The sequence below is a fragment of the Natator depressus genome, chromosome 7 (genome assembly GCF_965152275.1).
Source record: "Natator depressus isolate rNatDep1 chromosome 7, rNatDep2.hap1, whole genome shotgun sequence".
Classification (NCBI taxonomy): Eukaryota; Metazoa; Chordata; order Testudines; family Cheloniidae; genus Natator; species Natator depressus.
This window is the reverse complement of record NC_134240.1, coordinates 70,074,527-70,094,603: the sequence shown is the minus strand read 5'-3', so window position 1 is coordinate 70,094,603 and position 20,077 is coordinate 70,074,527. Positions and strand designations below refer to the sequence as shown.

The window sequence follows — 20,077 nt, the reverse complement described above, 5'->3', positions numbered from 1 at the left end:
CCTATCCTTGTGGATGAAGATCTGACTTCAATTATATATATTTTTGTTACCTTCTGACTAGACTATATCAATGCTACTTACACGTGGGCGTAAAAATCAGCCCTCAGGAAACTCCAGTCATATAGAACACTACAATCGGTCTCCTCAAAGCATGGGCTACCGAAAACACATCAAACCTGTCCTCTACTCCTTATAGTTCCTCCCCAGAAAACACCATGTTGAATTCAAGGTTTTGGCCTTGATTTTCAAAGTTCTCAATGGTTTTGGCCCAGGATACCTAAAATAAAACCTAACACTTGTGAATGAGGACTACAGATGACAACTCTGCTCCTCAGGCACAATGGAACTGTCCACAGTAAGGGTAAAGCTTGTCTGTGCAGGAGACAGATTTCTTAAAGGCCAGTCGAAGAGTTGGGAATGAACTCCCACAAAAACCAGTACTGCCTTCCCCTGCAAGTATAAGGAGTACTTCACCTTTGCTTTTGCACATACTACAGTGTACATATATTCAATTATTTTAAAAAATTCAAAAAAACCAATACAATTTATCCTGGGATAGAGAAAAAGAGAAAGAACAGCATGTAAGAGGTGCTAGTCATATCACTTAACGTTCCTTTGCAAGGCACTCAAATATTATGTTGAAGTGTAGAAATGCATAAAACTGAATAGAATAGTTAGCTTGTAAATAATGCAAATAGGGATAGACAGACACTCTTTCCCTTTTTGTTGTAAAACAAAATAAATACATAAAATTAAAATCAGACAACACAGATATTTGGGGTTCACTTTTATAACCTGTATAAAAAGGAGTGGCAGAATCAGATACAACAAAATTGTTTATCTTCTATCTTTGTAGATTCTTTCTGGCTGGTTACTCAGACCATTACAGCATTGTTTTCCCTTGGCTCTTGTTGATCTGATCAGTAAAGTCCTACTTAGTAAACAGCTTTGAGAAAATGCCACTACTGAGAATATAGTACTTATTTATTTCCATTTATCAAATGCTTATCCCTTGTAGCTCCCTATAACCTAAAACACAACCACTTTAGAAAGTTTTAGGACAAACAATACAGATTTTCAGTTGCTCAAATTAAGCAAACAGCTAATCATCCAGTTTTCAGACTGTGCAATCAAGATAACAGAACAACCCACCACAGACTACAATTCCAGCCACCCACTGTCCAGAACACAAGCCAGTACACAAAGACAGCCAAAATAGGAGCTAGTAGTGAGAATTTCAGAAATGTCTATGCAAGTTAGTTGCCCAAATCCCAGTGATTTCAAAGGAAGTTAAGCAGGTAAGGCACCTAGGCTACTAGGCACTTTTGAAAATCCCACTATAGAGTTGTATTAACAAATTCATTTCATATTTACACCCAGGTATCTTTCTTTAACTGACAAATCTGATTTCTATGATTCTGTAATATTCTGTTAACCTCCCTATCTGGAAATGTATTTGAAACATAACTCCTAATGCTGTTTTGTAAAGATCAGCCTTGGCTTAATCCAATGCATGAACACATTTCCAAAACTTTTAGGATTGCTTTTGAGTTTAGCACACTATTCTGAATACTTGTCTCAGTACTCCTCATTGTTCTGAAATAAAATTACATCATTCTTTCGTAATCAGGACCGTTAGAAAATCATTGCTAAAGGACGTTCTAGATTGCTTGCTTTACTCTCTAATGGGCAAGAGTTTTACTCAAAGATAAAAGCAATATCCCCAATCATATGTGCTGGAACTAAGGGTGCTGCTGTGGCCCCTAGCTTGAAGTAGTAACAACAACACAAATACATGGTTTCTGCCTTCAGCACCCCCCACTATAAAAATTGCACCAGCACTACTGTCCCCAGTGAAAAATGCTGATTCCAAACCAGCCACACCTGAAGAATCCTCAAGGCAAAAGAGCAACAAGCTCCCATCACCCTGTGTGATCTCTTCAAAAGAAATAAACAATACCATCTTAGCCCTGGTCTACACTAGGAGTTGAGGTCAAATTTAGCAGTGTTAAATCGATTAACCCTGCACCCGTCCACACGATGAAGCCCTTTTTTTCGACTTAAAGGGCTCTTAAAATCCTTACTCCACCCCCGACAAGGGGATTAGCACTGAAATCGGCCTTGCCAGGTCGAATTTGGGGTACTGTGGACGCAATTAGACGGTATTGGCCTCTGGGAGCTATCCCAGAGTACTCCATTGTGACCGCTCTGGACAGCACTCTCAACTCAGATGCACTGGCCAGGTAGACAGGAAAAGGCCCGCAAACTTTTGAATTTCAATTTCCTGTTTGGCCAGCGTGGCAAGCTGCAGGTGAGTGCAGAGCTCATCAGCAGAGGTGACCATGATGGAGTCCCAGAATCGCAAGAGAGCACCAGCATGGACCAAATGGGAGGTACGGGATCTGATCGCTGTATGGGGAGAGGAATCCGTGCTATCAGAACTCCGTTCCAGTTTTCGAAATGCCAAAACATTTGTCAAAATCTCCCAGGGCATGAAGGACAGAGGCCATAACAGGGACCCGAAGCAGTGCCACGTGAAACTTAAGGAGCTGAGGCAAGCCTACCAGAAAACCAGAGAGGCAAATAGCCGCTCCGGGTCAGAGCTCCAAACATGCCACTTCTATGATGAGCTGCATGCCATTTTAGGGAGTTCACCCACCACTACCCCAGCCGTGTTGTTTGACTCCTTCAATAGAGATGGAGGCAACACGGAATCAGGTTTTGGGGACACGGAAGATGATGATGATGAAGTTGTAGATAGCTCACAGCAAGCAAGCAGAGAAACCAGTTTTCCCGACAGCCAGGAACTGTTTCTCACCCTGGACCTGGAGCCAGTACCCCCCCGAACCCACCCAAGGCTGCCTCCCAGACCCGCCAGGCGGAGAAGGGACCTCTGGTGAGTATACCTTTTAAAATACTATACATGGTTTAAAAGCAAGCATGTTTAATGATTCATTTGCCCTGGCATTTGCAGCTCTCCTGGATGTACTCCCAAAGCCTTTGCAAAAGGTTTCTGGGGAGGGCAGCCTTATTCCATCCACCATGGTAGGACACTTTACCACTCCAGGCCAGTAGCACATACTTGGGAATCACTGTAGAACAAAGCATTGTGTGTATGTTTGCTGGCATTCAAACAACATCCGTTCTTTATCTCTCTGTGTTATCCTCAGGAGAGTGATATCATTCATGGTCACCTGGTTGAAATAGGGTGCTTTTCTTAAGGGGACATTCGGAGGTGCCCGTTCCTGCTGGGCTGTTTGCCTGTGGCTGAACAGAAATGTTCCCCGCTGTTAGCCACGGGGAGGCGGGAGGGGGAAGGGGCTAGCCACGTGGTGGGGGGAGGAAAAATGTGACCTTGGAACGAAAGCACATGTGCTATATATGTAATGTTAACAGCAAGGTTTACTGTGAAAAAGTGTACCCATTGTTCTATAAAATGTGTCTTTTTAAATACCACTGTCCCTTTTTTTTCTCCTCCAGCTGCATGTGTTTCAAGGATCACAGGATCTTCTCCTTCCCAGAAGGTGAAAAAAACGCACTCGCGATGAAATGTTCTCTGAGCTCATGCTGTCCTCCCACACTGACAGAGCACAGATGAATGCGTGGAGGCAAACTATGTCAGAGTGCAGGAAAGCCCAACGTGACTGGGAGGAGAGGTGGCGGGCTGAAGAGAGGGCTGAAGCTGAAAGGTGGCGGCAGCATGATGAGAGGAGGCAGGATTCAATGCTGAGGATGCTGGAGGATCAAACTAATATGCTCCAGTGTATGGTTGAGCTGCAGGAAAGGCAGCAGGAGCACAGACCACCGCTACAGCCCCTGTGTAACCAACTGCCCTCCTCCCCAAGTTCCATAGCCTCCTCACCCAGATGCCCAAGAATGCGGTGGGGGGGCCTCTGGCCACCCAGCCACTCCACCACAGAGGATTGCCCAAGCGACAGAAGGCTGGCATTCAATAAATTTTAAAGTTTTAAACTTTTAAAGTGCTGTGTGGCCTTGTCCTTCCCTCCTCCACCACCACCCCTCCCAGTCTACCTTGGCAGTTATCCCTCTATTTGTGTGATGAATTAATAAAGAATGCATGAATATGAAGCAACAATGACTTTATTGCCTCTGCAAGCGGTGATCGAAGGGAGGAGGGGAGGGTGGTTAGCTTACAGGGAAGTAGAGTGAACCAAGGGGTGGGGGGTTTCATCAAGGAGAAACAAACAGAACTTTCACATCGTAGCCTGGCCAGTCATGAAACTGGTTTTAAGCTTCTCTGATGCGCACCACGCCCTCCTGTGCTCCTCTAACCGCCCTGGTGTCTGGCTGCGCGTAACCAGCGGCCAGGCGATTTGCCTCAACCTCCCACCCTGCCATAAACATCGCCCCCTTACTCTCACAGATATTGTGGAGCGCACAGCAAGCAGTAATAACAGTGGGAATATTGGTTTCGCTGAGGTCAAACCGAGTCAGTAAACTGCACCAGCGCGCTTTTAAACATCCAAATGCACATTCTACCACCATTCTGCACTTGCTCAGCCTGCAGTTGAACAGCTCCTGACTACTGTCCAGGCTGCCTGTGTACGGCTTCATGAGCCAGGGCATTTAGGGGTAGGCTAGGTCCCCAGGTATAACTATAGGCATTTCAACATCCTCAACAGTTTTCTGGTCTGGGAATAAAGTCCCTTCCTGCAGCTTTTGAAACAGACCAGAGTTCCTGAAGATGCAAGCATTATGTACCTTTCCCGGCCATCCCACGTTGATGTTGGTGAAACGTCCTTTGTGATCCACCAGTGCTTGCAGCACTATTGAAAAGTACCCCTTGCGGTTTATGTACGTGCCGGCTTGGTGCTCTGGTGCCAAGATAGGGATATGGGTTCCATCTATGGCCCCACCACAGTTAGGGAATCCCATTGCAGCAAAGCCATCCACTATGACCTGCACATTTCCCAGGGTCACTACCCTTGATATCAGCAGATCTTTGATTGCGTTGGCTGCTTGCATCACAGCAGCCCCCCCAGTAGAGTTGCCCACTCCAAATTGATTCCCGACTGACCAGTAGCTGTCTGGCATTGCAAGCTTCCACAGGGCTTTTGCCACTCGCTTCTCAACTGTGAGGGCTGCTCTCATCTTGGTATTCTTGCGCCTCAGGGCAGGGGAAAGCAAGTCACAAAGTTCCATGAAAGTGCCCTTATGCATGTGAAAGTTTCGCAGCCACTGGGAATCGTCCCAGACCTGTAACACTATGCCAGTCTGTGCTTGTTTCCTGGGCCCAGAATTGGCGTTCCATGGCATGAACCTACCCCATTAGCACCATGATGCCTGCATTGCCAGGGCCCATGCTTTGAGAGAAGTCTGCATCCATGTCCTCATCACTCTCATCACTGCGCTGACGTCGCCTACTCACCCGGTTTTGCTTTGCCAGGTTCTGGTGCTGCATATACTGCTGGATAATGCGCGTGGTGTTTAATGTGCTCCTAATTGCCAGAGTGATCTGAGCGGGCTCCATGCTTGCCGTGGTATGGCGTCTGCACAGAAAAAAGGCACGGAACGATTGTCTGCCGTTGCTCTAACGGAGGGAGGGGCGACTGACGACATGGCTTACAGGGTTGGCTTACAGGGAATTAAAATCAACAAAGGGGGTGGCTTTACATCAAGGAGAAACAAAAACAACTGTCACACAGAATGGCCCCCTCAAGGATTGAATTCAAACCCCTGGGTTTAGCAGGCCAATGCTCAACCCACTAAGCTATCCCTCCCTCTGGTATTTCAGGCAGGACTTCATGGAGGGAGGGAGGGAGGGGGGGGAGCAAATGAATACAAAACAAATCTGGTCTATTTCTTGTTTTGATCCACTCCATCTATCTTTTACATCTTTGGCTGGCAGCAGATGGTGCAGAAGGACTGCAAGCGATCCACATCTCCTGGCTGCTCGGCAGAAGATGGTACAATAGGAATGTTAGCCATCCACATCTCCTGCCTGCTCACCATAAGATGGTACAATGGGACTGCCTGCAGGACTAAAGAGAATGACCTGGTTGAGTCACTCCTAATTTAGTCCCTGTACCCATATCTGCCCAGGCACTCCTGACCAACCTTACTGAGGCGGCCAGAAGCACCTCGGACATGATGAGGATGGTTTTCAGGCCTATTGTACTGTCTGCTGCCACAAGGCAATGGGTTGCTGCTGCTGTGTAGCAATGCAGTACCGCGTCTGCCAGCACCCAGGAGACATACGGTGACAGTGAGCTGAGCGAGCTCCGTGGTTGCCGTGGTATGGCGTCTGCACAGGCAACTCAGGAAAAAAGGTGCGAAATGATTGTCTGCCATTGCTTTCACAGATGGAGGGAGGGAGGGCCTGATGACATGTACCCAGAACCACCCGTGACAATGTTTTTTGCCCCATCAGGTATTGGTATCTCAACCCAGAATTCCAATGGGCAGCGGAGACTGCGGGAACTGTGGGATAGCTACGCACAGTGCAACACTCTGGAAGTCGACGCTAGCCTCGGTACTGTGGAAGCACTCCGCTGAGTTAATGCACTTAATGCACTTAGAGCATTTTGTGTGGGGACACACACAATTGACTATATAAAAACTATTTCTAAAAAAACAACTTCTATAAATTCAACCTAATTTCATAGTGTAGACATATCCTAACTCTTTCTACCACTGAAAGAATCCGAAGATGTTTCAGCAATACCCATTGTCAAATGCTATGGAAGGTCTTCAGTAGATGCATCCTTATCAGTCTGAACCAAATATGCTCAATCTTTTCTGTAAAAGGAAATGAAAGCTTCTGATATTGAAACATATTAATCTATGAAACTAAGGAAAAACAATTCCTCTTAATCAGATAGCCCACTGCCAGCAATAGCTCTGCTGGCCAGGCCTTCATAGAAATTACAATGAAGGAATGGAAAAAATATAAGAATAAATTCCATCTTAATAAATTTGAACTCCTCACGCTACCGTGCCTTATTAAACCATCTTTGCTGGGGATCCCTATAACATTCTAAACCTGTGAGCAGTTTTAAATGGCCATAATATTTTTAAAACTGAAGCTCCCAAACTGTGCTGTATGGACCACTGGTGGTCCTTAAGCGTTGCAAAAGGATTAGTTTTCAGAGAACAAACATGGACAACTTCTGCTCTGAAAGTGAATGTTTCAAAAAGTTATGAGCATGTGAAATAACACAGGGTATAAAGAAAACTGTTTTGCAGTTTAACTATAATATGTGCTGTCAGGCATAGAGACTTTGCTGGGTGGAAGAATCTGCTTAAATTAGTTGTCAAGGGAATAAAATTGTAGATTAACACCACACTAGACACTCTAGTTTTTTTTCTATTTTAAACATTGATTACGTCTTATTTTATTAATGAACAATAATTACCACTAATGAGGAACAAATAAGCTAACTGGGAACTGTAGATTACTAGTTTATTTGCTTTCCCATATAATGAAAGGTGTTAATCGCTTGGAATGTATTGGATGGCTTTCCTTTAGATGGTTGATATTTTGTATTGTAATATTTTTAACATTAAAGTACAAAAAAGAAAGAAACCAAATAAGTGCGCCTCACTGAGAAACGTACTAAAATACATGCATAGATTCATATGTTATTAGGCCAGAAGGGATCATTGTGATCAGCTAGTCTGACCTCCTGTACATAACTCAGGCCACTTCCCATAAGTCTATTTCATGATTGGAAGTAGAGTCAGATTTAGGGGCAGGCGACACAGCTGATTGCCTGTGGTGCCGGGCTTGGGGGGGTGCTGTGCTCAGTGTGCTGTTTTTGTTGTTAGCCACAGAAGGGAAAATAGAATGTCTGAAGTACAATGGTTCATGTATTCTGTTTGTAGATTTATATTTCACTAACCTCCTAGAATGTTCTGGACCTTTGTGGAATCTCATGGAACCTTCCAGACCTTTTGAGAACTACATTTTCCTTGAACCCCTAGAATGTTTTCAGGCTCAGCCATGCCCTCGCCTATATATAAGGGGTGGGGCATCACCCGTCAGCCAGTGAGATATAAAAACAAAGTGAAGTGAGAGCCCAGCTGTAATATTGTGAACCTTGTTTTATTGTATAATTGTGAAAGTGTACTTTTCTTTTAAGACTTGAAGAGTGTAAGGGTTAACATTCTAAGGCTGTGACCTACTGTAACACTTTTTAATATTGGTCCACCCAATGTTGGTATATTTCAGTTATTCTTAAAATTAAAATGTTTCTATAAGCTTAGAGGAAACTAATTTTTTATTTGCTTATATATAGCATGAATAAATACAGATTTACAGAACCTAGCGTGCAAATTTACTGTCTTATATGACAGGGATAAATCACGCATGTAAGTCATGCATCAAAGTTGTGAAATGGGCTACAAATGCAATAAAAATAAGGTATTAAAAAGTGTAACAAATGGAGCGGGGGCGCCAAAGATGCTCCTCGCCTGGGGTGCCATTTGGTCTAGTGCTGGCCCTGATTGTTAAGCCACTTTATTTTGTTTAATTCAACAATTCTTGTACTCTATTTTTATTAGGAACCATACCTCCCTTCTACTATTTTATTTTAATGCAGATACACTTTCAAAGTTGGATGTAAATTTGTATTAGACTATTTTTAATTTAAAAAAAAAGAGTTGGGTGAATACTGAAAATTATCTCCAAGTATTTGATTGAACTGAGAAATGAATTAACTTCATCTGCACTCATCCACTTTTGTGTTTTCAAACACCAAAGTAAGTGGACTTTACTTGCTTGGATGCTTGCAGAAAGAGAATTTCCAGCTTTTGCAAGTACCTGAAGTTAGTGAATTTTAAACTCTCGTGTACATGGTGGATTCACACTGGAAGTGGTATTTTTCATGGGATGCATGGACCAGGTTTCTGAAATACCCTTGAAGGATCCCTTTGACAAACTTAGAAGTAATTGAACAAGCCACAGACAAATGTGACCACATCCTTGGCAAATGGTACTGCATGTGATCATGAAATTATTTAGCATGGCTTCATGAAGGGCCAACATGTGTTTTTGAGGTAAGGCCTGTGTGGCTGAAAAAAAAGGTTTAACATTTTTGAAAATTCCCAATACCCCAATATATCTGGTGCCTTTCCTTATACTGATATGTTTTTCGATGCACATGTAAAGCTTCAGTGTCTTCTTTAAGCCCTCTTACTATTATAGGTCCTTCTCTCTGCAAGGCATGTGATTCTTGCCTAAGAGAGAAGAAAATGAGTAATATCTTGCAGGGTTTCCTTGGATTCGATACTTCCATAAAGAGTAGGAATCTGGTTTGCCATCCTTCTCCTCCCTCTGCGGAAGAAGTTGGATTTCTGTTCCCTTAACCCCAGATCTAAAGGGCGATTTGTTTCCCCTTTGATAATCCAGACTACTGTGCTCCACCGCTCCTACTGTCCCCTAAATCACAGTTCCTGCAGGAGCAGTTTCTATTGGTTCTCCTATCACACCTACGCACCCACCCAAAAAGAAGAGGAATGGGGAGTGCATATTTCCCAGAACTGTTTTGAGGTGAACTGGTTTGCCCTCTGGGTTTTGGTTTCAGAGAGACAGACTTTACAGGTGGCTAAATCCTGCTCTTGGATATTCTGGCCAATCCTGGAATGTCCCTTCCTTGATCTCTGTGACTATGCAGCCCTCCAAAGAGGAACAGAAGAGGAAGAGGGGAAAGAGAAGAAGATGGTAGAGTGTATGCAGTGGAGAAGCTATCCATTCTATTAACACTGGCTTCCCTCTACTTATACAGGGACGCATGGGGTCTTACAAAAATTATATTTATGTAATCAGGGAACAGAAACCATATGACTTATGTGATCAATCACATCTAAGTGTATGTCGATACTACCCGCCGGATCGGCGGGCAGCGATTGACCCAGCAGGGGTCGATTTATCGTGTCTAGTCTAGACATGATAAATCAAACCCTGAGCGTTCTCCCGTTGACTCCTGTACTCCACCACCGCGAGAGGCACAGGCAGAGTCAATGGGGGAGCGGCAGCAGTTGACTCACCGCAGTGAAGACATCGCAGTGAGTAGACCTAAGTACGTCAACTTCAGCTACGTTATTCACGTAGCTGAAGTTGCGTAACTTCGATCGATTCTCCCCCCCTAGTGTAGGCCAGGCCTAACTGAGATAACTTAGATTTCTCACGCCTGAATTTGAATGTACTGAATTTTTGTGGCTAATTGTTCATACTCAGCCCATAGAGTAACACAGAATTAAAAAAAAAAAAAAAAGTAAAATACTTCCTACACATTATTCACTCACCTTTAGTTAGTGTGATAAACAATTTGGTAGTAACATAATAGATACCAATCCTAATAACTCCAAATTTGTTAAATTGAGTTCAGAAAGATGTTAAAATATGTATCTTTATTATTGGAGAATAATGCCAGATAAATAATAAATGAAACACACACATTCCTTGCAGTCTATTTGTGCTTTCCAATAGCTTCCAAGGAGTTGGATCAGCATTAACTCTCATGATTAATATATGTCTGATAAAAATGACAACAACATTTAGATGCTATGATGGAGGGGACAGTGGTAAGAGTTAAAAATAGAACTGACATTTATGTAAGCAGTGCAAATCAATGGATTTTAGCATTGTTCAAACAAGAGGGATACTGAATTTTTCAACAAAGGAAAAAGCCTTATTCTTAGATGTAATATAAATGGTAAAGTACAATTAAGGCCTCAGAACCAGTACTTTCAACTATAAGAAAATATATGACTAATAAAAGTATTTTTGGATAATTCTGAAGCTAAGAGGTTTAGGTGCCAAGGCATTTCATTAGGACTTAGGTATCAAATTCCCTTAGGCTCCTTTCTAAATCACAGCCTAAGGGCCCTATCCAAAGCCTACTGAAATCAAAAGAAAAGTCCCACCGATTTCAACAGGTTTGGGTCAGGCTCTAACATAGAAGAAAAGCAGACTTTCTCTTTCGGTCCACACTTAAAAAGATTTACCAGTATAACTATGCTCACAAAGGATGTGATTTTTCTACCAACACAGTTATGGTACACAGTTTTTTTTATACTGGTGTAATTTAGTTCACTTTGCCGTTCTGGAATAAGCTATTCTGGCTCAAACACTTTTAGAGTGGTCTAATTGTGTCTACTCTAATTTTGTTTGTTTTGGCCACTTTAACTATTCTGACTTAGTTAGAGAGGCAAATTTTTTTAATTGTAGAAAAGGCCTTTTAAAATAAAAATACACAAGAATAAAGAAAATCTGTATTATGGTAATCTTTAGGTTAAATGGCCTCAAACTTGTTGCTACACAATTATACACAATAAAAGAAGGCATCTCAAATGTATAGACCATAATTTGAAAATGCTTACAATGAACCTTGCTATTTACAGTATGTAGAATTGGCAATAAAAATAATAATAATTTTGATTTTTAAATTACATTTTAAAATTTAAAATAATCAGTCGAAATATGATTAAATTTTCACCACAAAATATCCCCTTTTTTCCCAACCAAATATGGAGTTGGTTGAAATTTTTCAAATTTTGAAATTTTCAAGCCTAATGTTATGTAATATTACAGGAGTTAACATATATTAGCCCCAAACAGAAAGGTATTTTTCATATTAGTATTTACAGATATGACACAAACTGTTTTTCAGATCCATGGCATTTTCAATTATTGTTTTGAAATGAAAAGGTACATATAATTTTTGTGCAATTAATAAGACATAACAATTGTCACTCAATTTTCCCCCAATATAAATAGTATTACTTTAGATGCTTACCTTCTTTAATAAGGTACGGTCCTGACACAGAAGTTATAAGTAAGCTGGACTAGGTTAAAAATAAAGACTTATCTTCTGCGAAAAGTTAAAAATACTGGCAGACAAAAAACCACAGACGTCTGACATAATTAATTTTCCATTTGAAATATTTCTGAAATTACTAGGGTACAGTAAGCAGAATTCACACCAAAACCATTTTCAGAGCAAATGTGAAGACATATTCTAAGGGTATGTCTACACTTCAACTAAAAACCTGCAGCTGGCCCTTATCAGCTAACTCAGGCTCACGTGACTTGGACTGTGGAGCTGTAAAACTGTGGGGTAGACATTCAAGCTTGGGCTGGTGCCCTGGCTCTGAGACCCTCCCTGCTAGCATCTACACCACTGTTCCCTCTAAGCTGTGCGCGTGCACACAGATCCTAAACCCCGCGCACAAGGCAAAACACCACGTGCACATTTGTCCCACGTTCCAACTGCACGTCAACCGGGATGCCCTTTGTCCCAATATCGGGGACCGCTCACCATCACCACCAAAGTCCCGGGGCTGGCGTGGTGGTGCTTCCTGGGGCAGCTCCCGGTGGCACACCCGCACGCTGGCAGGAGCCTAGGCACAGAGGCAGAAGTGGTCTCCATGTGCTGCACCAGCTCCCTCCTGCTCAATCAGAGCTGTGGGAGCGGGGCTTGCAGGAGCCAGCAGCGGGCAGAGAGCCCTCCGCCCCCCCGACCGGACCCAACCTGACCCTAGGAGCCAGAGGGACCTGCTGGCTCTTAGGGTCTCTGCGCGCTGCTGGCGCCTGCAAGCCCCGCTCCATGGCTCAGGCAGCTCCCTTTGGCACTTTTCCCGGCCAATGGGAGCCATGGAGCTCACGCTGGTGGCGGGCACAGCTCATGGAGAGTCTGGAGACACCTCCCCGCCACTCTGACCCTAGGAGCCAGAGACCTCCCAGCAGGGCTGGTGAATGCGGGCAGTGAAGGGGGCAGGGCATGATGGAGTGTGTGTTTGGGAGGTCTGTGGTGGGGTGCAAGGCTGTGAGGGTGTGGAGGGTGCTGGGCAGTGGATCTTTTGGACATGCTGATGTGTATTAAGAGTTACCAGCTGGATGGAGGACTGATAGATCTGGACAGAGTTTATATTGAATGGACAAATGAACAAGATCACAGGGAAAAACAGTAAGGTTAGTTTAGCAGTTTTTGACATTTCGACCAATAAGGAAATTAAAATGCATTTGTAATTACATATCTTATTCTTGGCTGATAATCACTTATTGATATTTTTTAGGAAATTTTTAAATTTAAAACACAAACTCTTCCTTTTCTTTTTTTACTTATGATGTCTGTATCTGAAAACCCATATAAATTGACACAAATTGCAAATTAATTTTTTTTAAATGTATAAGCATTTTACTCGCTTGGGCACATTTGCGTCATGGCTCACAAATTTCAACTCTGCTTCAAAAATTTGCACAGAAGAAATTTTTTGCGCACACGACCTGTCAAAAATTAGAGGGAACATTGGTCTACACCACAGTTTTACAGCCCCATAGCCTGAGCCCTGAGACATCTGACAGCCAGCCAGCCACCAGGTGCTTATTTGCAGTGTAGGCCTCCCCTAAGAAGTATTTATCGTTTACCCATCAGAGAGTAAGATATTGTAAAGTTTGTTAATCTTTCTACTGAAAGTAAGGGATAAGTTTTCTCCTCAACAAATGAATCTTCAGCATCCTATCATTGCAAACTGTGGCATTAAGAATCAATATTGTTTCCACTTAATCAGACTGTAAACAGACATGACCGTAAAAGACGTGACTTTTCAACTGAGGAAAAATACCGATCTTCACAACACAAAACTCTGTCCCTATGGACATACTGAAAACAATAGTGATTCTTTATGAAGCTCTTCTCCGGTATGTGGAATATGTGAGCTTCATTCAGCCAAGCCCCTAATCTGCAACCAAATGCTTCCAGGTGGACACACAGAAAAGGAGAGAAACCCTGTAGCTGTTGGAGTCATTGGCAAAACTCCCATTGACTTCAATGAGGCCAGGATCTCTGAACTGTAATCTGGGTTCGGATAATGATTCATTCTCTACTGGTGGGCAAGTCACAAACATTTCTACCTATTTCCCTCATTGTATAGACTGTGGATACTCTTCACCCTAGCATGGTGCTGTGAGAATTATTAATATCTTAATGTTTGTGTTAATACTGCCAAATAGAGCGCACTCTCTCAGCAGGTGAAGATTTAAAAATTACAGCCTCAAGAGCAAGCCTCTATCCTGCTCCTTGCGCATTTGCCTCTGGAACTTAGAATGACTCAAGGGCTTTCTTTTCTATTTTAATAAAATATGAGTGATTATGATGGCAATAACACTCACAAATAAAGAGAATCAGAGCATTGACTTGAACCCTACAGGCAGACACATAGCCTTTCCTGTGCACTAGTCTCCCTCCAACAAATAGTACTGAGAAATACGTATCAGTTTTCTGAAGTGCCCAACAGATCTCTAGGTGGTTATGACAGTGTGTAGGGTACAGACGACACATGTCCCCTTAGCACAGGTATAAATACCAGTATAGATGATGAGGCATCTCTTAAGTGATTAAAGACATCAGAATCTGAGGGTATATTCTCTATAAGACCAGCCAGTGCCTCCCACATCTACACTGCTATTTTTAGCAATGTAGTGTCCTGCTGCCAGAGCTTTTCCATGCCTCCAGGGAAAGCTCTGGCAGTGGGAAAAAGCTCTGACGGGAGGAGACAGTGTGGAAACACTCCAGCAACTCCCCATTGCTGGAGCCTTTCCACACCAGAGGGATCTGCCAGAGCCTTTCCCCGCAGCAGTGAAAGGTTCCAGATGCTCCCTGCAGCGAGGAAAGGCTCTAGTAGTGGGGAACAGTACGCAGGGCAGTGTTGGAGCCTTTCCTTGCCGCGTGTAGTGACACACCGCAGTTTGGATGCAGCCTGCTTTTGACTGCAGCCTTTAGCACATGTACCACATGACAACACCACTGTAGATAAGGCTGAGGTGGGAGACCACCAAATTCACCTGTGCCAGAATCTGAATCAAAGTTTCCATACATGAAATATCACAGATTAACCCAATGTACCAGCTAGTCGATTTACTGTGAAGCTTTTACACAGCACTTTAGAAAACCTCTTTCTCTCTCTCTGATAAATGATTTTGATTGCAAAACACTGACTGTAGAACAAAACAGAACATTTTATTAGAATAGGATTTTATCACTGAAATGGGAAATGCTCCAAGGGTGGCTTTTTTCTACAAGAAACAATCTATAAGTATAGATCAAATAGATGTAACATGAAACCAACCAGTGTATGGGGGGATGGTTTAGGTTTACTTGGTCCTGGCTCAGCACAGAGGCCTGAATTTGATGACTTCTTGAGGTCCCTCCCAGCCCCACATTTCCTTTGTTCTATGATGCTATGTGCTCTCTGGCCCTGGTCCTGCACCAGGGAAGTCAACGGGAGCTTTTTTATTGACTCAGATTCTCTATTACGATGCAGTCTGTCTCTTTATTGCTGAGTGTCATTGACAGTTCAAAATCTGCTTTAGGACTCATCTCTCATAAACTAAAAAAAGGGACATTTACATTAGTATAGGACTAATATCTTAGGTTTTCTTAAGGTGGGTAACACTATGTTATCTCAGTGTCATAGGTAACTGTCTGAATTGTGAAAGATCTGTGTGTGCTGCATTTTTCTTGAGATTGTAGCTGAACACAAAAATATTGTTAAGTACTGAAAAATGTACCAGATCTCCTTGTTTACTTTTACTTGCTTTTCCACCAATAAATGAAGTTGGGATAGAGAGCCAAACTTTGTTTTCACTTACTTCTCTGCAGCACTACTGAAGTGTCTGATATGTGAATTTTCAATTAATAAGCTGCAATTCTTGGCTAAGTCACTCAGGGGGGTGTGACTGTAAATTGTAAGTCTTAAGCTGTATTTGTAGCTCCTTTCAGCAATAGAAAACTCCAGCACCTGCAATGCATTTTTAGAAAGCGTAGATCCATTTATTGTAATCTAATGAAATGCCAGTGGGGTTAATATCTCCCTAGTCCCAGCAAATACACTCCCCTACGCTGCATCACAAGTATGGCTCCATGAAACCAGGCTGACACTGGCTTGACCCTTGTCAAAGCCAAATAGCAGTTTCACGGGCACCTTGTTTTCGGCAATGGGCTTTGGATCAGGTTCCTCGCTGCGCAATAAATAAATAAAAATGGTGGGGCGGAGAAAGTAAATGAATGGTGGTAGCTCTGAGCGCTCCACAATGCTCATTTCAAACTCCTTCACATTCAGAAGTGCTCTGAACTCAAACACACACAAACACAAAGAATTGCTGTTCTAAGGCACTCTCCACTATTGCTTTCAAGCAGCCTTGAGCAACAAGTCATAACAATTAAAGTGAGGCAGATGTGACAGCACATCTCTCACCTTTAACGTGACAATTCCCAAGACAGTTAGGGGCCAAAATTGGAAGGAGAAAGGAAAAACCACCACTATTAAGGAATTTCAATATTTGAGATTCTTGACCGAATATCTCTTTTCTGGGCAACTAATAAACTGCTTTATGTTTGCAGATTAGTTGGCTTCAGCTTCCATCAGGTGATTTGTTTTTACTCTCGAAATCTATTTGTATTAACTGCAGTTGCTCTGCACATCTCTAACAAATGGTTTCCCTTTTTAACTGAACAAAAATATGCCTCCATTCTCGGTTTCTTTTGCAGAAGAGCCCCAGGGACATTTTCCATAATAATTCAAGACAAGAAAGCTCATTTCACTCAGCTTTATTTACCTTTGTCTCTTGGCGTTAGTAACTAATGCCGTGTTCACATCTGGACAGGTACGGACTGCTCTGATTAGGATCATCACACCCAAGCTTAGTACATGCTTTCAGAACACGCAAACTAACTTATTCTCTTCAGTGACTGAAAACTGCAAAAGCACGATGGAAGAAAGCAACATTAGAATAAACGTCAAGTGGTTATAAGGAATACACTGAACTGCCACGCAAGCGCTTTGTTGAATGTACCACAGAATGGTTGTTCTTATTTCAGCAGAAAGACAGAAAAAAGAAGCATTCAAGTCAGGGATCAATTTCTGAAGGCTGCCATTTTGTGCTCCAGAATCAAAGCTTCCATTTTAAACTAAACTAAAGTGTGACTGGCTGCTGAAGAGAGGACCTTCAAAATATAAGCCAGATATGAACTAATGGTAGTAATAACTGGCTGAGTCAGCAGAGAGCCCAAAACAAAATAGCCGAGAGAAGTGAATTGACCCATTCCTATAAATAGGGCATTACCTGTGAAGCCTAACACTGATCACCAATAATGTTTCTACTTATATTATGTCATTGCTGGTCAACGTGCACAGCAATGGAGAGGGATGATCACATGAGACACTGCACAATCTACTGTGAATAGCTTCTCATTTTAGCATCTCAAGAGGGTGGAGGGTAGCTTGTGGTGGTTTAAATATTTTCCAAATTGACCCCAAACTCAAGATAACGAACAAGAACAATAAAAGAAATGAATAATAATATGTTGCATTCATATTGTACCTTTCATCTGAGGATCTCAAAGGCTCGTCACACACATTAGACTGACCTAGCACAACCCCTGTACGGCAAGTAGTATTATTATACCACACATTTTAGACACTGATAAACTGAGGATCAGAGCGGTTAAGTAATCTCCAGATACACATAGGCCTTGTCTACAATGGCAGTGCATAGAGCCATACAGTCATTGGCTTAGTCAGAAATTGAACTTGTACATCCTGACTCCTGCTGTGACCAATAGATAAACATTTCCCCCCACATAAAAATAACTTGCAAACAGCCTAAGGAAAGATTATTGAGCTGAGACTTCCTTTTTTGTGTGATTTGCACAATGCTTATAACATGAACCATGACTTGTGCTCCTACATACTCCCTCATTACAAATAAATATTAATAAAGATTCAAAAACAATTAAGAAAAAAGCCCTTCTATCTAATACATGCTGACTCCAACTATGTGCATATCTATACTTTTCATAGATACTATTTTAAGTTGACATGAACAGAATAGATACATTGGAAAGAGCGTAAAGTTTCCAGATCACTTTCAAAGTTTTATTACATCCCTGAATAACGAAAGTTTCACAGGCTGGTCTCGAATGGATTAGCATCTTCACTATGTGCAAAAATCTCTCCCTGGCTTTTCATTACATTGTACAGTTACTTAAACCTTTTCCTAATAAAGAAGCGTTGCCAAGGGTAAGATTATGAAATACTCTGAAGTTAAGTTGATAACAGTTTAATTAAATGTTGTTCACTAACAACATTTCTGCTATTACTCAGACAACAAATGGGGGAAATGAATGCTGTAATTGCTTCACTTGCAGCCTCTTCACAAGCTTCTGAGATGCTCTTCCCGTGATATTACCGCTCAGAGTGCCCTACGCAGCAAGATCTGAGTATATAACATGCCTCCTCTCTGCAACTATTACAGCTAAGTTCACATACTTAATTTTAATACCAGATATCTGCAATGATCATGTTGTCTGGCAGGAGGCCAAAGGACCTTTGCATGATCAGGTTTTGTCTGTTTCTCTGATTTTATATAATTAATGCTACAGAACCATATCTTCAGCTGGTGTAAATCAACAAAGTTTCACTTAGGGCACAATCCTTCTTCAATTGACATCAATGGCAAAATTCCCTCTTTAATTCAAGTTACATACTATATGGCTAGGCTTAGAAGGATTAGATTTGTATTGGTAGCTGTTGGTAAGAGTCAGTATCACGATACACAAATAAACTGACAAAAATATATCCTTCGATAGTAATCAAAGCTTATTGATAGGCAAAGAAAAATGCTGCTTGAGAACTTATGAGAGTCTGATTAAAGAATATTTAGTTTGTGTATTTTGATATGTGATGTTGATCCCTGCATAATTTTGCACAACTGTGAAAATTTAAATTGATAAACATTGAAAAAAATGTTTTAAAATATACATCAATATTATCAATTGAAATGATAAAAAAATAGCAATCAAATTGTGCCAAGCCTGTATATGGTAACTTAAAGCTATATGGGTAAACTCTGTGGTATTCATTTTATTAGTCAGCATCTTTTAGCACAAAACATTTCATAGAGGCATTTCTCTTTTTGCCTTTGTTTTGATGTTCTTTCATGCTACAAGTAAAGTACATAGTATATTCCCCACAGCATGCTTTCATGATACAAGTAATGCATGATGAATAAGTGAAAATAAGGCTACCTGATTTTTCTGTAATGTTCCTCATTTTTCTGCCATTAGTACCACTGTGGTACCATACTCCTTATATATGCAAAACTCCCAATGAATTCATTGTCTGCTTGGAAGTTTTGTCTGGATAAGTAGTTCAGGGTCAGCCCCTAAATGTTTGATGAGCTATTGATATGCATAAAAAAATCCCTCTATACAACAGCAATTGTTTTCTTCAAAGAAGAGATGTGACAAGGGATGAATAACATTCAAAATTACATTTTCTCTTAGAAGTGGCCCTGTGTTGTGCCTAAGAATTGGCCAAACATAGTCTATTTCATTTGTTGTGACTCAACAGATGTATGACGTCTGATGGATGCTCCACATAATTATTCTGTTAAATAAAGAATAACTTATTTGAATTGTGGCAGCACTGAGAAACTCCAGCCCTATTGTGGTTGGTGCTGTTCAAACACACACAAAAAAGACAGTCCCTTCCCAAAGATTTACAGTCTAAATATAAGGTGAGAGACAACCTGTAGCAGACAGACAGGGGAGGAGAAGATAACAATGAAATGATTATGGTCTGCACAATAGCTGCAGATTAGTCAATTTGTTCATGAATAGGAAATTTTATCCAAAGCAAAGATGCAAATGGATTAAATCCTAATAGAGGGCCCTAATGTGGCACTTGTCTGTACCCACACTTACAGAGATGTGTAATTTGACTGCAGTGACTTACATGCTCCTATTTCATCAAGGGAAGGCCAAAAGCAGTGGATTTCACAAACTTTAAAAATGTTTTCCAATTCACAAGCCAAGTTCAAGTTTTGTAAAATTTCACCATCTCCCCCAACACATTAAACCCATGTTTCTTCTCATGACCATTCGGTTAAAAACCCTATTTTCTGAACAAAAGGCAATAAGCCTTTTCTACTGCCTGTTCTCCTCTCCCAGCCAATAAAGTCCTGACCAGAACTCTTAGGGTATTTCTAAACTGTAATTAAAAACCCACAGCTGACCTGTGCCAACTGACTTGGGCTCGCAGGGCCAGGGGCTCT

At 41.8% G+C, this 20,077-nt stretch overlaps 1 protein-coding gene across 4 annotated transcripts in view; it reads right to left on the bottom strand.

The window, feature by feature from the left end:
- The window catches only part of NRG3 (neuregulin 3), an 877,122-nt gene that overhangs the window by 73,019 nt on the left and 784,026 nt on the right, over nucleotides 1-20,077 (bottom strand). The gene's annotated exons all lie outside the window — the stretch shown is intronic.